The sequence below is a fragment of the Chironomus tepperi genome, unplaced genomic scaffold (assembly GCF_022539635.2).
Source record: "Chironomus tepperi strain 1889 unplaced genomic scaffold, CSIRO-AGI_Ctep_v1 contig_486, whole genome shotgun sequence".
NCBI lineage: Eukaryota > Metazoa > Arthropoda > Insecta > Diptera > Chironomidae > Chironomus > Chironomus tepperi.
The window spans coordinates 828,000-851,006 of record NW_027226608.1 but is presented as its reverse complement, the minus strand read 5'-3'; the positions used below and the strand labels follow the sequence as shown (position 1 = coordinate 851,006).

Genomic DNA, 23,007 nt, shown 5'->3' with positions numbered 1-23,007 from the left:
CTTAAGTAAGTAATTAGATGTAAATGCAACAACAGCTGCAACAGCTGCATAGTCCATAATTTAGTGCCTTAATGTGATTCATTTAAATTCACTCGATTTGCTAATTCAGGCACGGCACTGCCTTTTTTTGCTACCCTAAACTTAACCTTAATTTACAGCATAACTTTTCACGCAAACACCACATGGTATGGAGCAACATGGCAACAACTGACGTGTTTTATGCTGTGTCTTGACTTTCAAGGAACAACTTCCTTTTTTAATACAGATATGAACATGCATCCTGGAGGAATTGCTGCAAAAAGTTGGAGATTTTTAATAGCTTTTGGTGTCTTTGTGGTGAAATTTTACGATTTATTGAATGAGGTACTAGATTATTAGCTGAAAGACTAGATTACGGAATAAAGTACATTATTTTAGACTAAAATACTAGATTATTTGCAAAGGAAGTACAAGATTTTTGATTGAAGCATTAGATTTTTGACTGTAGACGAGATTATTTACAAGTGAAGTACTAGATTATTGACCAAAAGATTAGATTTTAACTTGATGTACTAGATTATGGACTGAAGCACTAGTTTACATACTGGAGTACTAGATTATGGATTGAATTATTGGTTTATGGACTAGATTATGGACTAGATTATAGACTGAAGTACTAGATAATGGACTAAAGTACTAGATTGTTGACTGATGTACTAGATTATTGAGAAAATAATGATCCTTCACTATGATTCCATTAAAAATTCCCACAAAATCATCACAAGAACACCATCATCGAACTATAAAATTTCCTCCCAATCCAACTGCAATTTGTCACTCTTCCTCAATGAACTAAAAAAAATCTCCTCCTTTTTTTTGCACTTTTTAAATTAAACTTTCTTGTTTATGTCGAAAACTGCAACGTGATGTGAATTGTACAAAATTGCAAGACTATATCCACATAGTGAACTGTTGTGAGATTTCTCATGTATGGATATGGATGGCAAAAAAGCTCTTATCGAATTTATGTCCTCGGTATTTTATATATTGGGAAATGAAAAAAGGTTGACAAGTTGTTGTGCATTATTGCTTTGGTGGGGTGGAATCAGGAAGGGGTTAAATTGCTTCTATGGCTCATTTTGGTTCTCTTTGACTCTCGCTGAAAATGTCTATAGTGCGCCTCAATGTGTCTATAGTACGCCTCGATGTGTCTATAGTGCGCCACAATGTGTCTATAGTGCGCCACAATGTGTCTATAGTGCGCCACAATGTGTCTATAGTGCGCCACAATGTGTCTATAGTGCGCCACAATGTGTCTATAGTGCGCCACAATGTGTCTATAGTGCGCCTTAATGTTTCTATAGTGCGCCCTAATGCTCCCATAGTGCGCCCTAATGATCCCAAATTGAGTCTCTCTGACTCTTTCTGACTTTCCCTGACCCGCCTGAGTGCACCCCTGACTGCCCCTTCAAGTTCCTGACTCGATGAGAAATAAATTGAATTTTTTTGAGTTGTATATCTGAACTTGATGTGTAGTTTGGATGATTTTAGTGAATTTCACCGATCTGCAACAGCTTCTAACCTCAAAAAAATTCAATATTACATCCAGGCAAGCCCTTAAAGCCACGGCAAAGCTTATTTAACTAAAATTAATTCCCCAACAATTTATTTTCTTCTTCATTTATTTTCATTGAAATTATCAGCAACCGAGACACAACAAAATTGTTCATTTGCGTCATCGCTGGCAGCATAGACAAGCTTTTGTGACACTACATCGCATGTGTGTAAGTAGATGGATGAAAAATTGACAGCAGAAAATGGTGAAAAGCCAAGGAAAATGTTCAGCGATGTGAAAACTGTTAAATGGCATCGTTTATCAACTCAAACAGCCAACCAAGAAGTGAAAAGCATAAAGAAAAGTCAATGAGAAAGTTTTTTTTTTTTTATTATTTTCCTTTTCGTTGTTGAGTTTTTTTTTGATGGAGATGTGTGTGGAGAGTTGGACGGTTGGGGTGAGAAAGGCGGGCTGAGGTCAATTAGTTAAAGATGTACTATTTTAGTAGATTGGTATAATAAATTAGTAGACTACTGAAATGTAGTCAAGGATACTAAATTAGTAGATCGAAATACTAAATTAGTAGTCGAGGTTACTAAATTAGTAGTCGAGTATACTAAATTAGTAGTTAAGAGGTTTTAGACTACTAAAATAGTAGTCAAGGAAACTAAATTAGTAGACTACTAAAATAGTAGCCAAGGATACTAAATTAGTAGTTAAGGATACTAAATTAGTACTCAAGGATACTAAATCAGTAGACGAGGATACTAAATTAGTAGTCGAGGATACTAAATTAGTAGTTCGGAATACTAAAATAGTAGTCGAGTATACTAAAATAGTAGACAAAGATACTAAATTAGTATCCAAAGCTCCAAACTGTCCCGATTGACTTCATATCCTCATTCAACATCCCCACATCCTCAAAGCACATTTCAGCTTTCTCATAAAAGGCACAAAAGATTCTCGCTTTTTGTGCTCAATCGTCTTTGTGCCAACTTCCATTTTTTGAAGCTGCTGTGTTCTTTTCTTGTATTTAAGAAAATGTTTCCTTTTGTTGAACATAACAATTGTTGTTGTTGTTGCTGAATATATACATAAACAACTCAAAAGACACTCAATATAGGTCAGCGTAGATGACTGCTCGCTTTTTTTTTTTTTTAATTAAAATAATTGCGTCGTTACACGAAAATGTTCCTTTTTAATTATGAAAAAAAGAGAGAGAATTTACATTATGACTATGTTTACTTTGCTAGCTGTGTGCTGTGCTGTATGCTGTGTGTGTAAACATTAAAATAATAATAATGAATATAAAGGAATTAATGAGGTTTTGAGTGGGGAACAGTTGGGGAATTTATGGGGAAATTTTATGGTTAAAATGTGCTTTTTTGTTAACAAAATTAGTAGACTGAAGTACTAGATTAATATTTGTGGTAACCTGAAGTACCAGATTAGATAAAAGAAAGTACTGGATTAATTAATGTAGTCCAATATTGGTATCTGTATTCCTAGATTACCATATGAAGTACTAGATTGGGTAATAATGTACTAGATTAGCAAATAAAATATTAGATTAGTAACTGTAGTACTAGATTAGTATCCGAAGAATCATATTACTATCTGAAGTACTAGATTGGCATCTTTAGGTACTAGATTAATTTTTTTAGTACTAGATCGGTATCTAAAGTACTAGATTTGAATCTAAAGTACTAGATTAGTATCAATTAAAGTACTAGGTTAGTGACTGAAGGACTAGATTATTATCTGAAGTACTAGATTAGCATATGAAGCAGTAGAGTAGTATCTGAAGTACTAGATTAATATCTGTAGTACTAAATTTGTATCTTACGTACCAAATTAAAAGCTGAAGTACTTGATTAGTCAATAAAGTACTACATTATTAACTGCAGTCCTAAAATACCATATGAAGTACTATATTCCATATGAAGTACTAGATTAGTAACTGTAGTACTAGATTTTGAACCAAAAAACACTAATTTATTGATAGTTGTACTAAATTCATCACAATATAAATCCATTAATTTACTTAAATGTGTCATAATTTACTCAATGACTGCAAGACCTCACAACAGACAATCTCAATCACAATATTCATTTCCACATGACCAATTAAGCATAAAAACCTTCAACAATTGCATAAACTTTTTCCCAAAACTTCCTTCCTTAATAGACTCCAATTTTAACTAACAAGATTCAAAATGGAAATGATTCTTAATTAAATTAAGTTCAATTTTGAAACGATAAACTTTACTCTTTATTGTGCATGTGCCGCAACTACATGTTGCATACGCCTTATTTGTTCTTGTTCACATAAAGGACATTTTGTATGCGGAATTTTCTTACAACTTTTATGGCTTCAAATTGCAGCTTTCAAATGGAAAAGTTTTTGTTGAAAAAAAAAAAAAAATGGAAAGTTGTGAATAGGTAAATTAGAAATAAAAAAAGTTTAGTTGTTGAATATGTTGCAGCAGTAAAATGAAAAAGTTGAAAGGTTTTATTAAGTTTTGAAAGTTTTACTTGTAATGTAAGTTTAAGGTTATGAACAACTTGAATATTAAATGCTTGAAAATCAATTTTTATTTTCACTTTTTTAAAGTAAAACAAGAAAATTTTGAATTTTATGTCACATGGTTGCATGTCACATGGTCACATGGTTGTATGTCACATGTCACATGGTCACATGGTTTCATAGTCACATGGCTTTTTCTCACTATCGCATAGTCACTTTTTTGTATGGCCACATAATCATAGGTTCATAAGGACAAATGGTTTCATGGTTACAATGTCTCATTGTCACATAGTCTTATTGTCATATGGTCATCTGGTGATATGTGACATGATCATATAGTCAAAATGTCACCTGATTCGCTCTCACAAAGTTACCACTTTCTATCACTTCTTACTGTCACATGGTTGTATGATCATGTATGATCATGTATGGTTGTATGGTTGTATGTTCACATGGTTGTAAGGTCACATGGTCACATGGTCATATGGCCACAAGGCCACATGGCGACATGATTATATATCCTTCTTAATCATTCCCATTGTATAAATTCATTTCCAATTCAACAAGTACAAAAGAAAACCACTTTTAATGCTATTCCTCTCAATTCCTCTCAATTCCTTCAAAAGCTTCCGGAAACAACAACAAAAAAATCACTGTCGCTGTCTCACAATTGAAAGTTGTTCTCATCACCGTAAGTTTTTAAATTGGAAAAGTTTTCTTCTGAGGCAATTTTAATTAAAACGTTACAGAAAAAGGTAAAAAAGAGAACGAAGTTCGGTTCCAACAGTCTCATAAGAAGTAAGGAACAACAAAGTTAACAAGTTTCAAAGAGAATTAAAAACTTTTTAACGACTTTTGGAATTTAAAATGACATTATGGTTAATTTTGAGACACTTTAGGTGGCTTATTTTGTGTACGATGGAGTTGCTTTTAATTATGGATGGAATGGAGTTGATTACTGTCTCTTTTGAGGATGTGATACGTGGCTTGGAGGATTTTTGAGTAGTTTTGTGATTAATTTGAACAATTTCTTTAGGGAAAAGTTGGTGTTTATGTCATTTTGGGTTGTTTTGATGACAATATGACAATGTGACAGTGTGACCATGTAACCAAGTGGACATGTGACTATGATACCATATGATCATGTGACAATGTCACCATATAGCCATGTGACCAAAAAGATGGGAAGAAAAGGATAGTTATGGATGACTCTATGAGAATATGGCCATGTGATCATATGACCAAGTGACTATGTGACCATGTGACAAAATAGCCAAGTATATAGGAGGAGTAAGGATCAATTAGGTGGAATGATCCTGTGACAGTGTTGTCGTGTGACTATCTGACCATATGACCATATGACCATGTTCTCATATGACAATAAAGTCGAATTGGGAATATGGAAATGTGGCAATGTGACCATATGATCATGTGACAATATAGAAGTATGGGGAATGATAGAGAGGGATAAAGAGGGTCTGAGTTGTGTAGTATGGACTATTGAGTGATATTATCAGAATATTTGACATTATTCAGCATAAAAATACATTAAAATTCTTCAAATAAACACCAAAATTATTCCAAATCTTCAATACCCCCACCTCATCTCCCCACTCATTCCCCTTCCCATTTCAACACATTTTCCCTATAAAATTGCTAAAAAAAGATCCCAAAAAAGTTAACATCAAGACCCGACATTTCATTACTTCTTATTAAAATTGACAAGAATTTCTTTAAAAATACCCAAAAAAAAAAAAATAAGAAAAAAAATGTAAAAATATTTTGCAAACATTTGACTTGAAATTGACAGAATCTCTCGACTGTAAATGATTTGGGTTTGATTTGTAAAATAAGGAAATGAAAAAGAATGAAAATTTTTGGATATTTTTGAATGAAAAAGTTAAACTTTTTAAAAATAATTCAGACAAAAAAGTTTGAAAAAATAAGAAAATATTTTTAACAAAATTTAAGTAAATTTTCATCCCAAAAGACAAATTTGAATGCATGGCGGACTTTTCGATCCTTTTTGTGTGCCTTAAAATAGACAAAAATAATAAAAATCGTCAACATTTTAGCGACGTTTCAGTGAATTTTTCAATTCAATAAATTTAAACGATTTTTTTTTTTAGACCTTTTTTGTGCTTTTTTGTTGACGGAATTTAAACAAATTCGAATTTTTTAAATTTTTAGATTATAAAAAATTAAAAAATGCAAAAAAAAACAAAAATTCAGAAAGAAAAAATTTAAAAAATTGAAAAAATAAAAAAAAAATTAAAAAAAAAATTAAAATTTAAAAAAAAAAAAAAAAATTATAAATAAAAATAGATAAAATTAAAAAGTTTGAAAAAAATCGAACAAAAAGGAAACTAAAATTTAAATTTTTTTATGAATTTTAAAATTAAAATTTTCAAAAACCTATTAATTTTCAATTTTAAATCTCAAAAATTCCTCAAAACAATTTAAAAAATTCAAATTTTTCCCACACAAAAATCTCTTAAATTTCAACAATTTTCCCACCTTAACCCTCGTCAATTTGAACATTTATTAATATATATTTTATCCATTATACTTGTCTTCCCAGAACGACACAAACAGCAACAAACAGCAAAAAAACAATAAAAATCCTTCACCTTGTCAACTTGAACTTTTTTTTTTTTATTTTTCAATTCCCCACATGTGACCTTCGTCACCGTTTGATGTCTTAAAATTCTTCTGAATTTAACATTTGTCAACTTTTATTTATTTAAATTGAATTTGATTTGAATTTCTAGGAAAATTGAGAAAGTTTCAATGAAATTTGAATTCAAAAGGAAGTTTATGACTTTTTTGAGGCAATTTTTTATCTTTAAATGTTTTTGGAGGGAAAAAGGCAGAGTTGGGGTCAATTTCAGGTTGATTTTGTGGAAAACTCTCAAAAATTGAAGAAATTTATTTTTAAAATTTTTTGGAATTTTAATAAATTTTTTTTAAATTGTTTTTTTAAATTTTTTAACATTTTTTTTATTTTTTTAATTTTTTTAACTTTTTTAATTTTTGAAATTTTAACTTTTTTAAGTTTTTAAATTTTTTTTAAATTTTTTAAATTTTTTTATTTTTTTTTTAATTTTTTTAAATTTTCAGATTTATTTTACTGTCAGAACTATAGATCCAGATTCCCAGAATCCTTCCCAATTGGACCCCTAACTCCGTCCATTATTGAAAAAGGTCACTCAATGTCCTTAACCACTTTAGTAAGCAACAACAACAACAACAACAACAAAATGAAGTAAAAAATTGAATAGAAATAAAAAGAAAATTATTCAAACACAAAACCCACATCGGAGGCAAAAGAGGCAGAAAATTGAATTTTTTTCTGTCCCACTTGTAATTCTGCATATATTCAGATACAGATGAAGCAAGTATAGAGTCCGGTTACAGTAGTGGCAATTTTGAAGGGATCATGTAAGGTAAATAAATGGACTTTTGTGCCTTTTTTTTATTCAATTTTTTGTTGTTGTGTGCTTATGAATATATGAATGAAGTGGCTATCAGGAGCTAGTTGCTGGTTTTTATTGACGATGGTGGGAGTGGGATGGGGGTTGGCAAGTAAGGGAGGCATGGGTGGGTGGATGTTGATTAGAGCGCATTTGGTGCTATTGGGGGTTTTTGAAGAGTTTTTGTGAATTTTTGAGGACATTTTCTTAAATTTTGAAATTTTTGAGAAATTTCGTCAAAAGTTAAAGAGTTTTGATAAAATTTTGAATTTTTAATAATTTTTTGGAATTTTTTAACGGAATTTATGAATTTTTTGAACGAATTTTGAAATGTTTATTGAAAATTTTGAATTTCCTAATGAAGTTTTGATCAAAATTTGAAAATTTTTAAAATAATTTAAAAATAATTTAAAAATAATTTAAAAAATTTTTAAAAAAATTGAAAAATTTAAAAAATTTAAAAATTAAAAAAATTAAAAAAATTTAAAAATTTTAAAAAAATTAAAAAAATTTAAAAAAATAATTTAAAATTTTGAATTTTGAATTCTTTTATTAAAAAATTGAAAAATTGTAGAAAAAAATTGAATTTTTCAACATTTTTATCTCCAACAAATTTCCTTCCCATCCCATCCAACCTGCCCATAATGCACAATTTAACTTAAAACAAAAGAGACGTAAAATATTTTTTAATAAAAAATTCATTCCTTATTTTATAAAAAAAACCTACGTAAATATTTTTATTCACATTTTTTTACTTCCATTTTCCATAGATTTTCTCCGGGTTTGTTCTACTTCTTTACAATTTTTCTGCTGTAAAAAATGGACTTTGTAAGCATATTTGAATGAACTTGATGAACAATGACGTCAATGAATTGAAATAAAAGCTGAAGGAAATTTAAAATGGATAGACTAAGAGCTTTAATGGAATTTTTAAAGAAATATGAATAAAATATTAATTTTTTGTGGAATTTTATTTGAATTTTTATAATTAAAAAGCTACAGGAACTGGGGAATGTGAAGTTTGAGGGCATTTGAGGTTAAATGGTCTAGTTTGGAGGCAACTGAAGCTCATAAAAGCCCCGATAGGCTTCATAGAGTCTACACACACTGGACAAGCCCCTGACAAGACCCACTGAGGCTTAAGAACCCCGGCAGAACTTCGACCAGCCCCAGAGAGCCTCAGCACGCCTTACTGAGCCCTAACAGACTCTCTAGAGCCTTAACAGCTTCTATGAACCCCACAGAGCCTTGCCAAGTCCCACAGAGTTAGAATTCCATCAACTCAACTCCAAGCAATCATGCATCACATCCATCGAACCTGCAAAACTCATCACACATGAGCAACTCAAATAAAACACAAAAAATCCAAAAAATGCTCGACAGGTGGAAGTGGAAATAGGCAATTTTCCTCGAACATCCACAAAAATTGCCCTTATTTGTCTACTGACGGACACGGAAAGAAAAAAGAAGCAATCGAGATGAAGACACTGAGTAAGTTACTAAACGTACACATTTGAGGTGTCAGCATCCTTTTTTAGCATAATTGGCTTTTCTTGCTTACTGCCTTACTTCTAATCCTGTGAAGTAAAGTTGTCTCATAAATGATACATAACTGATGATTATGTGGACATGAAAAAGGTTAAATTACATAGAACGGCAATGAGGATGTGATTAATGTTTTGGGATGGATTGGGGTTCAGGTGCCTGCATAGTGGAGTTTTGGAGCTGTCTGAGGCTGTGTCGAGTCTGTTAAGGCTCTATAGAGAGTCTGTTAAGGCTCTATAGAGAGTCTGTTAAGGCTCTATAGAGAGTCTGTTAAGGCTCTATAGAGAGTCTGTTAAGGCTCTATAGAGAGTCTGTTAAGGCTCTATAGAGAGTCTGTTAAGGCTCTATAGAGAGTCTGTTAAGGCTCTATAGAGAGTCTGTTAAGGCTCTATAGAGAGTCTGTTAAGGCTCTATAGAGAGTCTGTTAAGGCTCTATAGAGAGTCTGTTAAGGCTCTATAGAGAGTCTGTTAAGGCTCTATAGAGAGTCTGTTAAGGCTCTATAGAGAGTCTGTTAAGGCTCTATAGAGAGTCTGTTAAGGCTCTATAGAGAGTCTGTTAAGGCTCTGTAAGGCTTGGTATATCGCAAAAAAAAAGAGGAAAAAAACGGATAAGGCAAGCAGAACAAAAAAAAAAACTTTTTTTTTCACGTCTTCTTTCCATCTAAAGTCAATGAGGAAATAAAGAAGCAGCTTGTGTGTGACGAAGGAAGGAACAAAAAACACAAAAAAAAAAAAAGTTTGAAAATTTTCCTTCCTTTTCGGATGTTTTTCTTAGTTTGGCCAATGCCAATAAGCATTATCGAATGAGTTTTGGAAAAATGAGACACGTTTGGGGCTGCTTAAGAGGTGGACGGACGTGAAGATTTATAGACTGTTTGATTTGTTAAGGTCAGGCTGTTTGGGGTAGAAAATTTTGGTGAAATTCAGCAATGCCAGACTCAGAAAAGTTCAAATTTCACATAAATCCAGGCAACAAATCTGACAAAATCTCCTCAAAAAGCTGATAAAAACTTTCATTTTCTCAAGGTGGAAATAAGGAACAAGTTAGAAAGTCCTTGTGTTGTTGAAGGACTAAAGCGCATTTTTGTATTTTAACGGTTTTTTGGAATTTGAATTTATTTTTTGAAAAATATCAGTCAATTCTGAGTTCACAACGTTGTCTGGTGTCATTCAGCCAACCAGTCAGTAACAAACCATGAAGCCAACAATTCAGCAATTCAGCATGTCAGCAATTCAGCATGTCAGCAATTCAGCAATTCAGCAATTCAGCAATTCAGCAATTCAACAAGTCAGCAAACCAGTCACCATCCCAACTGTCATTTCGTACTCAAAAATGCGCTCTAAAACAACAAAGTTGATCCTTCAAAGTTGAACAGCATGAAAAGTGTTTTTACTTCTCTTTTTGAGGATTTGCTGAAGGTTAAAAAAGGTTTAAAAGTGTTTTTGATTTCACAAGGAAGGCTTTTTGTTGTTGTTGTTGAGCTTCATCATAATTCAAGCGGATCGCTTGCCTCTTACAGACACTTTTTGTGAGGCTTCTGTTTTTTGTAATCAATACTTTATACTTTTTTTTTGAGAAAACTTTTTCAATTTTGTCTGTTCCGAAGATGATTTTTTTTTGACAGACTTGTGGTCTTTAATGGGTGGACATAAGGAGGTTGGGGTTGGGGGAAAAAATCGATTGTTTAAAAATCAAGAGGCTGATTGTTATTGAATTTTGTAGTTCAAGGGTGTCAAACTAAGCACTAATAAGAGTTTGAAGGGGTGTCACACTACACAATCAACGGCATATGAAGGGGCCTAAAACTTAGTATTAAAACGAATCTGAAAGGGTGTCAAACTAATCTAAAGGGGTGTCAAACTAAGCAATGATATTCAAAAGGAGTGTCAAACTAACCAATTATGAGAGTCTAAAAGGGGTGTCGAACTAAACAATTATGAGTTTATAAAGGGGTGTCAAGGCATTTATGAGAATCTTTAAAGGGTTTTAAACTAAGCAATTGTGAGAATCTGAAAGGGGTGTCAAACTAAGAAATTATAAGAATCAAAGAGGGGTGTCAAACTAAGAAATTACAAGAATCTTAAAGGAGTGTTAAACTAAGCAATTATGAGAATCTAAAAGGGGTGTCAAACTAAGCATCAATGAGAATCTAAAAGGGGTGTCAAACTAAGAAATTATAAGAATCTAAAAGAGGTGTCAAACTAAACAGTTTTAAGAATGTCTTAAAGGGTGTCAAACTACATTCTTCAAGAAATTTTCCCAACACGCACCTTAAAGACTAAAAAGCTCAACACGAGGCAATCCCACGAGCAATTCTTCTCAATTATCATGCCGTGTCAAAAGTATTTCGGAAATAGCAAAATTATTATTCATTTATCATCAATAAATGCTCATCATTAATAATCTTTTTTGGTAGTTTTCATCACGTAATTCCATAATTTTCATTCATTTTTCCTCATTTTCCATTCTTAGACGAAGAAATTTCCTCGTTTATTAAAAATCATTTTTCAATTTGTCGCCTTTTTTTGTACTCATTTCTATTTAAAATTTATCACGCTTATTTTAAAAAATTAAAGACTATAACGATGGATAAGTAGGAGGTTTTTCTTCATTTATGTCTGGATTAGGGGTGGGTAACCTGTTGGATGTGGTACACCTTGGAGGGAAACCGCACATGACATACGACTCATAGCACACTAGTGCAAACCATGAACAGCATGCCGTGTGCGGTTACATCCATCACTTCCCACCAAGTTGACCCACATCCCACAGGTTACCCACCCCTAGTCCACATAATGTAGGCGGCGACAGCTTGTTGTTCACAATGAATGAATTTTCAATTGAAATATTTCGTAACAATGTTGATTATTTTTATAAAAACGGATCTTGAGGTATAATCAGTTAATTAACTAAAATTTGAATCTAATCAAAAAGTTTTAAAAAGAATTTTTAATTTTTTTTCTTTAAAAAAATGCTCACTTCGAGTTTTAAAATCGCTTTAAGGCATGGAAAAATGAAGAAAATGTTGAAAATTTTTGTGTTATTGTGTTTAAAAAGATGGCAAAGGTCAGATTAGAGATAAATTTTTGGAAAATTGTAGGATGGAATGGGAATATTTATAGATTTGTGTTATTTTGTGTGTTTTGTAATAATGAGTTAAGCTTGTTAAATTGATTTAATTCGTCAATTTTAGTCAATTTTTGAAAATTGAGGTTGTAGATGGAATTCTAACATTAAGGACATATTCTGGGTTTAGGGGTAAGGGGTTAAGGGGGAAAACCCCACATTTTTCGAAGAAATTCTTAATTTTTCAGGATTTTTTATGATAATTTTTGCGGCTACGCCCCTAATCATCTCTGCATCAAATTTAATATTAAAAAATCCCTCAAAATTTCCTCTTATTCCAAAATAACATTTCTCATCCAACAAATCCAATATAAATTTTCCCAAAATAGCTTCCCAAATAACCTTCAAAACTTTTTTTTCTTTTTTCCAGCAATTTATTAAAAAAAAAAACTTTTTTTTGGTTCATCCAATCGCAGATGTTTTTTGTCTTTTGTCTTCTTTGTATCGGATTCGTTTCATGATCAATTGATTCCCCCACCCCCTCCCCCTCTTCGTTCCCCACTCGACTCTCGCTTGTGCTTCTCTCAATATATATCTTTACGGTTTATTTAAGATTTAGATTAATACTATTCAATAAATATGCAGGAAAAGATAGAAAAAAGTAAAGTTTTTCTAGGCATAAAATTGGTAGGCAGGTGCGAAATGTTGGAGTGGCTTGATTGGTACTGTAGATTGTCGGTGGATTATGGAGTGAATTTTGTAGCAAAAATTTGAGCTTGATTTTTTAGGAATTGATAGAAAAAATGGAATAGACTGAGATTTAAGGCTGTAGTGGCATTCAAAAAAGGGTGTGAAACTATAAAAATTCTCAAAGGGATGTGAAACTATGAAATTAAAAAAAAAGGTTTAAAATTATGAAATTCCAAAAAAGTGCCAAGCCATAAAATTTCCGAAAGGGTGTGGAACTATGATGTTATTCCAAAAGGGGTATGAAACTATGAAATTCCAAAAAAAGAGGTGTGAAACTATGAAATTCCCCGAAAATTTTGTGGAGCTATGAAGTTATCCCAAAAAAGGGTAAAAAACCATGAAATTCTTAAAAAGGGTGTAAAACTATGAAATTTACCAATCCTGAAAAGGGGTGTGAAACTACGAATTTTTGTTATTGTAAATAGATTAGCTAAAGACACTATCCATGTCTTTTTGACCTCCAAAAGTACAAAGCAAAAAGAAAAACAATCAAAAAAGTCCTTAAATTACCCAAAAGATAGAAAAACAAAAGCTCACTAGATACAAAAAAAGAAAAAAGAAAAGAAAATAGAACAAAATCTCGTTTTTCTTTCAACTTTTCTGTTCCTTCCCAAATCTTCTCCTTTTCAAATGACATATAATTTATTTTATTGTCTATATGAGCAAGAAATTGAAATCTAAAGTGCTCAACACACACACACACACACACACACACACACACACACACACACACACACAAGTTTGGAATTGAGATTAATGTGACAATAAAATTGACAATTTTTTCTTATTAAATAGCAAAATTGAGAGTTGAGGATGAGATAAATGAAGATGAGATTCATTTGATGATTGCAACCAATACATTATGTGTCTGTCACATTACATTGCAACTATTTATCACTTGTTCTTTTTAACACAATTGATTTAAGCCATCGATTAGGATTTCAATTTATTTACTTTTATTTTTTGGGGATAACTGAGAGATTTTTCTTATTTTTTAAGAAAGTCTAATGACTTATTTGAGGGAATTTAGGATTTCGTAGTTCAACGCCCCTTGAAGGGGTCTTCAGCATTTTTAAAAGTTTGTAATTCAACACCCCTTGAAGAGGTCTTCGAATGTCCAAGGAGCTTGGAGCTTTACATCTATTAAAGATTCCCAGAATATTGTAGTTTGATACCCCTTGAAGATTTTCAGAAGCCTGTAGTTTGAAACCCCTGGAACATCTTCAGTCCTTTGTAGTTTAACACCCTTCAAACATTTCGAGAAGTTAGTAGTTTGACACCACTTGAAGATTCCCAGATGTGTAGTTTCACACCCCTTGCAATTTCTTAAAATCATAGTTTGACACCCCTTGAAGGGGTCTTCAACATCGTCAGAAGTATGTAGTTTAACACCCTTTGCATAAATTCTTGGAATTCTTAGTTTAAAACCCTTTTCAAACTTTATAGTTTGACACCCCTTGGGGATTCCCAGAATATTTTAGTTTCACACCCTTTGAAAAATTCTGACAATCCATAGTTTAATACCCTTTTCAAATTTCATAGTTTGACACCCTTTATCACTCCCCAACCAACTTCATAATTACTCAAATTTACACCAAAAATCAAGACATTTACCCCATCCGTATCTCGTCCCAAATAAACCAGCTGACATCATCGTCACATTTAACATCACATGATGAGGGTTCATTCCACTTTCTTTATGAATGAAATTACAAATGTGAACAGAAATGAGATGTGGTAAGTCATGAATGTTGGAAGTGAATAATTTTTAGATTATTTTAACATTTTATTTATAAACTTGTAATGAATTTTAAATTGAGGTTTAAATTTTTGTGTAAATCTTCCCACATTCATGAATATTTGTAGACGAAAATATGGTTTAAAATGGTAAGAATAATGATGAATTTTATGAATTAAAATTTGATGGAATGAAAGAGAGTTGAATAGATTGTTGGAAGAGTCAGGTGGGTAGCCAGAACCACACCCCATGGTTGGTACACCTTGTACACCTTGTATGGCATAATGTAGCACAGTATAGTATCTGTATCGTATCATCGGACCACTATATTGAACCAATGGTGCATCATTGTTACTGTACAGGTGCGTCAGGTACACCAACTAGCCATACCAGGTGTGACAGTGCGCCATACTGTGTCTACCATTACACCGTACTATTTCCATACCCTACCATACCCTAGCATACCCTACCATACCTGACCATACCCTACCATACCTGACCATACCCTACCATACCCTACCATACCCTACCATACCCTACCATACCCTACCATACCCTACCATACCCTACCATACCCTACCATACCCTACCACCACCAGATTCATCAAATCCATCCCTGCCCTATCTTTGCCATCTTTAGGCTCTTCTTCTAATTCATCACTCTAATGCTTAAAGAATTCCTTCATTCATTCCATAACCCACACACACACAAGCTCACATCAATCAACATAAAAAAGAACAGAATATTCTGACTCAGACAATATCAACATTGATGAGTCAGTTTGAAGATTAAAGGTCAACGAGCCATACACAATGTAGGAAATCAAATTTTGTGGCTAAAATACAGCATTTTTCTTTAGACTTGACGTCAGAGTAGTGAAGCATTGATTTCATGCGATATAGATACTTTATACAAACGTAGTGACAGAGGAGTCAGTAACAACAGCAGCAGAGTCACATGGGATGGCATGTTGCTTGTAATTTAAGGATCAGATGTGGATAGTAAGCATGGATACTGTTTATTAGGTAAGGATGGATATGATGTAGTGATGTAGGTAAGGATGGGAGTGGTTGGGTTGTTATATAACGTTCTTAAGGGTAAGGGGTAGGGGTTGGGCATGGGGATGAGACATGGGTACGGGACATGGGGATGGGAGTCAGGTAAGGGTTTGGGTTAGGGCACACCTCAATCAAGAGCTGTGAGCAATCTGGGAAAGCAAGAGGTTGAGTGAGGGGTAGCGGATCAAGTAGGGAAAGGGGTCAAAAAATTGATTATCCACGTTACGTAATAAGTGAACGACCCCCAAAGCATCTTAATTATTGTCATCAAAACAGCTCATTTTTAGCATCAGTTACACTAATTCCAACATTGCTTATATCAACATTGAGGTATGACACCACACCCAACCCCATGACTCCACCCCACCCCCTGCCGAACCCCCCGTACCGTCCGTAAAAGCTACATCAACCGATCTCAATTATTCAAAAGCTTAAATGTCCATGAAACCAAAGAAAAATGTCGGAATTAAAAAAATTATTTTTTTTTTGTGCTACCTTTTTCCTTTATCTCAAATTTCATCTACTACCTAACCTCAATCTTTTCAGACTTTCCAACAATGAGAACAACAAGAAGTAACTTTTAACTCAAACCCCAAAAACAAAAAAATGACAAATGGGAAAGTTTTACTAAACAATTAATTGATGCCTTTCAGCAATATTAAGGCACAACAAAAATTTTTTTCCAATTTTTCATTAGACCTCGAAAATGTTTTAATCTTGACTCGTGTTTTTGTGACCTCCTTTGTTGTGCCTTTGTCTTTAAGACTTTTATGGGCTTTTTGTTGACTTGGATGAGAAACTAACCTCAAAAAGGTAGGGAAAGTTTTGGAAATGAGGATAAAAAAAAGGATTTTTTGAATTCAGCAATGCTGAATATGCTGAATTCAGCGGTGCTGAACTTATCTGAATTCAGCGTTGCTGAACTTGCTGAATTCAGCGTTGCTGAACTAGCTGAATTCAGCGTTGCTGAACTAGCTGAATTCAGTAGTGCTGAACTTGAAGAATTCAGCAGTGCTGAACTTGCTGAATTCAGCGGTGCTGAACTTGTCTGAATTCAGCAGTGCTGAACTTGTCTGAATTCAGTATTGCTGAACTAGATGAATTCAGCATTGCTGAGATTGCTTAACTTGCTTATTATTCCATAGCTTAATTATCGTACTAAGCACATCCATAAATTTAATTTCCTAATCCCATCATTATCATCATCCTCAGCCATCATACCTTATATACCCATTTTCCATTCCGAAATCAATTTATCACAAAAGCTCCTTTAAAAAACATTTTTTTTGTCTACAAAAAGCATTAAAATCCAATCCAATTCCTTTTTTTTTTTTGATACCCAAAGACAAGTCACTGGCATCGACAAGACGGTCCCCTGTCACAAATTGAAAAATTACAGCTTTTGTTGCTGGTTTTTTTTTTTTTTTGTTACTTATGAACAAGAACAGAAAAGGGACAACTTGTGTTTTTTGAGTAAGTAAATGAGAAGGCACAAATGAAAATTGGATTAGAGACAAATGAACATTTAGGAGGTGGGGGGTGAGGCAGGGGTGGTCAACCTGTGTGATGCGGCACACTACAAAGTATGAACTATACGTTGATAAGAACCATACAACATTGTACAGTTTCGGTCGACGCATAATATCGAGTTGTGTACCGCATCACAAAGGTTGCGCACCCCTGGTCGTCATACAAAATTCCTCATTTATGTAAGTTGACCCCCTCAAGGGAACGGATAATAAAATTGGGAAATTAAACTGACGAATCTTAAGGTGATTGCCTTCATGCTGTATTTTATGTATTTTTAAGTGGGTCTTCATTGCTTACAATGTCGATATTAATAGCTCGATTTTGATTTGAATCATTAAGATCCGGTTTTTGAGGGATGAAAAAGAAGGAAATTAAAATGGTTGATGATGAAATTTATATTTATTAGATGAGATAAAGAAGAAGCTTGTGTTGCTTGGGAGACTATGTAGTCTTTGGTATTTTGATGCTTAGTACTGATGTAGAAGCTTTGAGGAAGGGAATTAGTGGAGCTGAATGTAGAGTTGTTGCTTATAGTATTAACTTAACTAGTGATGGGCAACCAGTGTGCCGCGGTACACAAGTGTATGCCTTGTCATACCATACTGTAGGCCATGTCAAGTCCGGAGTAGGTTGTGACTTAGCACTATGGTTTATCGAAGCTCATAGGTTGTCCACCACTGCTCTACATTGACTTAACAGCTATAATTTTAGGAATTAGTGGTGCAACATGATGTATTGCAGCTTATATTAATACCTAAACCAGTGGTAGGCAACCTGTGTGTCATAGCATACTCGGGAATGTCATGAACCGGATATCGTGTACAATTTTGACTGTGGTTTGCCATTAAAGTGTGCCGTGACACACATGTTGCTCACCACTGAGTTTAATCCTATATTACTGTCTGATTTACAGCTTAGTCTTACTTAACTTGAGATTTTCTAGTTTCTATGAGGAACTAAGATTGCCAGACCACTTCCCTTCAGTTCATAGAACAGAGTTGTCCAACCTATGTGCCGCGGCACACTAGTGAACCGCTAAATTCCATAGAAAATGCCATGAAATTCGTACCATATGCAGCTTCGTCTTTAGCCTTTCTCCAAGGGGTATCGAGACACACAGGTTACCCACCCCTGCCTTATATGCACTCCCTAACATCACAAATGACTCTCTTCATCCATGAACAACATAAATTAACTTTCCACATCTACATGATAATATTATTCATGATAAAAAAAGCAGCATAAAGCAACAGCATAAAAAAAGCATCTCAAAAATGCCATAAATCCCGTAACATAACAAATTCCTTGATGAATTGCGCTATTTTTTTTTTATTCAGTTTCAGTTTATTAAAAAATACTTTATCTCATTCTAGACATAAATCAGCATAGATGCAGCATCCATTGCATCCAGATGGCATGACAACATATGTTAATGTTGCAACATACACAAGCTTCTGTGGGGAAATAAAGATGACGTTAAAGTTGCAACAAAAAAGTTCATCGGTTTAAAATGGAATTTTTTTAAGCAGCTTAAGTAGTTGCAGTCAAGATGCACATCAGCAGCAGCAGCAACAAGAATGAATGTCAACCGATAAGAAATAGTTTTCTGTCATGAAAATGGAAGTTGGATAAGTTTCTGTAAAGGATGGTGATGTGATGTGGAATTTATGAGATTGCTATGGGGTTTGGTGGATGGATGGGAGATGGAAATTGTGGAAAAATTCGATGCAGGGGTGGGCAACCTGTGTGACGTGACACAACTTGGTATTAATCTTCGACTAAAACCACGCAAGACAAACGGTTCATGGCATTTCATACTTTTGTGTCGCATCAAACTGTTGTGTCGCGTCACACTGTTTTGTCGCTCAGCACTGTCGTGTCGCTCGATACTGTTGTGTCGTATCACACTAGAGTGGCGCGACACACAGATTGCTCACAACTGAGTTGAATTTTGGACTGTCATATCCTATATTGGAGACAGATAAGTATTCTGTGTTGACTTTTTGACTTTAAAATGCAGCAAAATTACGAAGAAATTGCTTAACAGGTGAGTTAGTCATGGACTTGATGCTAGATGACTAATGAGATCGGATAGGTTAGGGTGTGACACATGACCTTGTTTAGATGAAGCCTGAATCTGGTTATTATGGACCAATTTCAAATTGTCAGGTACTAAGCTATCCCTTAAAGCCATGTTGCGCAACATATGTGTCACATGTCGTGTGCTGGCTTCCCGTCAAGATTGACTATGCCACAATAAGGTTGCCACCACTGCCTTTAAGTATATCAACCAAAAATCACAAACATCCCACCAAATTACCTACAAAAATGTCATTAAAAAATCTCTCAAAGTCATCAGCCACACCCCCTCCATTTTTACCATAAATACCCACAAAAAAACCCTCAAAAATGACTAAAAATATCTTCAAAAAATGTGCAAACTCACTCACAAATAGAACTAGAAAGAAAAATCTATGATAAAAAGCACAGATGTGTCATAAATTTATACTTTATACCGTAAGAAGCTTTGAGTGTCGCGTGATGAATGAACGGATGGAAAAAAAAATGTAAAAGGGATTATTTTTGCATGAATTGAGGATGTTGTTGCTGAGGGGTTGGATGTTGTGTTGGCTACGTCATAGTGTTTGTAATAAGACGCAAATTTGTTTCCAATCTCGGTCTTCGATGTTCGTGTGTCTTCGTTGTTTTTCGTTGATCTTCGTGGATCTTCGTCTGTCTTCGTCGATCTTCGGCTGTCTTCGTCGATCTTCGGCTTGTCTTCGGTTTGTCTTCGGGTTGTCTCCCCCATCCACACTCGATAATACCACACCAATCACCCCAGCTCAGTTCCATATCTCAATCATCTCAATGATCTAAAGTTTCATTTCCCTCCCCAACCATCGACCAACAAATCCTCTTTAAATATTTAAATCAGATCCATCGACTCAAAATCAACATCAACATCCAAAAAATCCTTTTTTTCATCACCATCCATGTAGTCATAAATCCTCAAAAAACAAAGAATATCACAAAGTATGAAAAATATCTTATGATCTGTGTGTGGGCTGTAAAGAGGAATCGAGGAAAAGGAAAAATCACGGAAAATTCGTGAAAATATTTTTTTATTATGAAATTTTTTTCATATTTGCTTGTTCAGCCGTTCTTAGTCAAATATTTGCTGTCGAATTTGTTGGTGGAATTTATGTGAAAAATCTGCTAAATTTTGGTGACATTCAGCATGGCTGACACTCCCTAATCCCCAAATAGTCCCCACACATCATAATCTGCCCCACCAACATGAGTTCAAGGACAGTCAAGAGCAACACATGTCGTTCATTTATGAATACACGAGATTTGCTTTTTTTCCACACATTTCGTCCAACAATGATGAGATTTGAGATATTTTCTCGCATTAGAGACACTTGTGGTACTTCCTGAGTGCTTTTTGAACTTTTTTTCCACTTTTTTCCGACTGTGATGAATTTTTGAGGGGTTGGAATGTCGGCGAGAATTGTGGAATTTGATATTTGAGATTCAAATGGAGACTGAAGACTGGGGAAGGCTGAAATAGACCGAAGAAAACCCGAAAAAGACCGAAGACAATCCGAAGAAAACCCGAAGAAACCCGATGAAGATTGACGAAGACAGGCGAAGCTACAGCTAAGCTATAGCTAATTTAAATATTTGTTAAAAACCCAAAATATTGTAAATTTAACGAATTTAAAAATTTCAAAATTTAAAAAAAAATTAAAAAAATTTAAATATTTTAAATATTAAAAAATTAAAAAAGTTCAAAAATTAAAGCACATTTCTTAAATTTTCCAAGAACAATTTCCTTCAAAATTCCTCTCAAATTCATCAAAAAATCCTTAAATTAAAACATCTCAAAAACCCCATCGCAGCAAATAACGAAACCAAAAAACAAACAAAAAAAAAAAGACAAAAAAAAATTGTTTAATTTAAAATTTTTCCGAGAAAATTTCCTCACAGTTATTTACATAATGTAATTTTCATGAGCGAGCAATTCCTAAATGAATGGAATTTTTTTTCCAGGTTTTACCAGAAGCTTTTTATTAAATATTGACATTTTCCAGACAGCCTACACACAAACACACAGCACACTTTCCTGTATTTAAACTTGAAGCATAAAGGAATTCGAGCGTGGAAAATGTGATTTTTTTTTTTTTGGGGGGAAATTTGATGGAAATTTTCAAGATGTTTTGTTTTTTGTAGGGATTTTTTGAGTGGATTTTGATGAGTTTTGGAGGTTTTTGAATTTTTTTAAATTTTGATTTTTTTGAATTTTTTAAAAAATATTTTTAAATTTTTCAAAATTTTTTTTTTATTTTTCCAATTTTTTTTAAATTTATTTTTCAAATTCCATTATAATTTTTAAATCTCAGAAAATTCAATTTTTAAATAATTTAAATAATATTTTTAAAAAAGATTACAAAAAAATAAAATTCCAATATTTGTTATTTCAATCCCAAAAGAACTTCCTTTAAGCACAAAAAAAATATGCAAATTTATTTAAAAAAAAAAAAAAAGTTTTTCAACTTTTCTCACCGTTGTTTGTCTTCCTTCCTCCTTTTTAAACATTCTCAAGCAACAAAAAAAAAGTTGAAATTCTTTCTATAAAAAAAAGATGAAAAATGGAAAACTTTTTTTTTGTTGCCCTTCATTCTTGTTTATACCTTAACGACAGTTTAATGAAAAAAGAATGGAAAATAAAGTCAAAAGAAAAATTTTCTTTTTTTTTGCGTCACTTGACGACGAATTTTTTTCATATTTTAAAACAGAATTTACATGAAAAAAACGACAGAAAAGAGATAAATGAGGATGATGTAAGCAATGCCGGCATGTACATGCGACTTCGCATGGTGGCATAGCACAGTGCTGAGCATGATGCATATTATGGTCAATATTATCAAAGCGCATAATATTGCGCACATCATGGCGCATAGGATTGCGCATATATTGGCGCATGGTATTGCGCATATTATTGGGCATAGCATAGTGCATCCCATTGAGCATAGCATAGCTCATAGCATAGCTCATAGCATAGCTCATAGCATAGCTCATAGCATAGCTCATAGCATAGCTCATAGCATAGCTCATAGCATAGCTCATAGCATAGCTCATATCATGGTGCACAGCATGCCATAGCCACGTGCTTCTCGGGATCCACAGACAAATATTCGTTGGGATGGATTTCAGATTATTTATGCGAAGGATTAAAATTCTTTTTTGTTTTCATCTCGAAGGTAAAAATGGTAAAATGGCAAAAAAAGAAATCCACGGAATGAGCCGTAAACGGTAAAGACAGAGGATTAAAGTCAAAAAATATGAAAAATTTTACAGGCACAAAATCTTTTGAATTTTAATTCCGTCAAGTGGAATTTTTGATTAAATTTTGATGGATTAGCTCTCATGGTGATTCAGGCTTTGTAGTTCTTATGCTCCCCAGGCCACCCCTGCCTGTGCTCCAGTTCCATCCAAATTTTTATTGTTATCCGTCCAAATATTTTGACAGAAACAACAACAAAGTTTAGAAAAACTTTTCAATTTATGTCACAAAAGCTGAATAAAATTGGTCCATGAGGGACGTCTTGAACATACTTTTTTGTGTCTTCTTTGTTGCTGCTCTGAAATTGAGCATTTTAAAGCGGAAAAATTCTCTTGAGTGGAAAATTAGATTATCCAGAAATGAGAGGAAAAATATGAGGAAATTTTGTGATTTTAGGACCACATAGTACGCAATCAATCCTCATAGTACGCTATCAA

General features: G+C 33.5%; 1 protein-coding gene across 1 annotated transcript in view; it reads right to left on the bottom strand.

The window, feature by feature from the left end:
- The window catches only part of LOC139099887 (metabotropic glutamate receptor 2-like), a 149,982-nt gene that overhangs the window by 71,183 nt on the left and 55,792 nt on the right, over window positions 1-23,007 (bottom strand). The window lies entirely within an intron of this gene.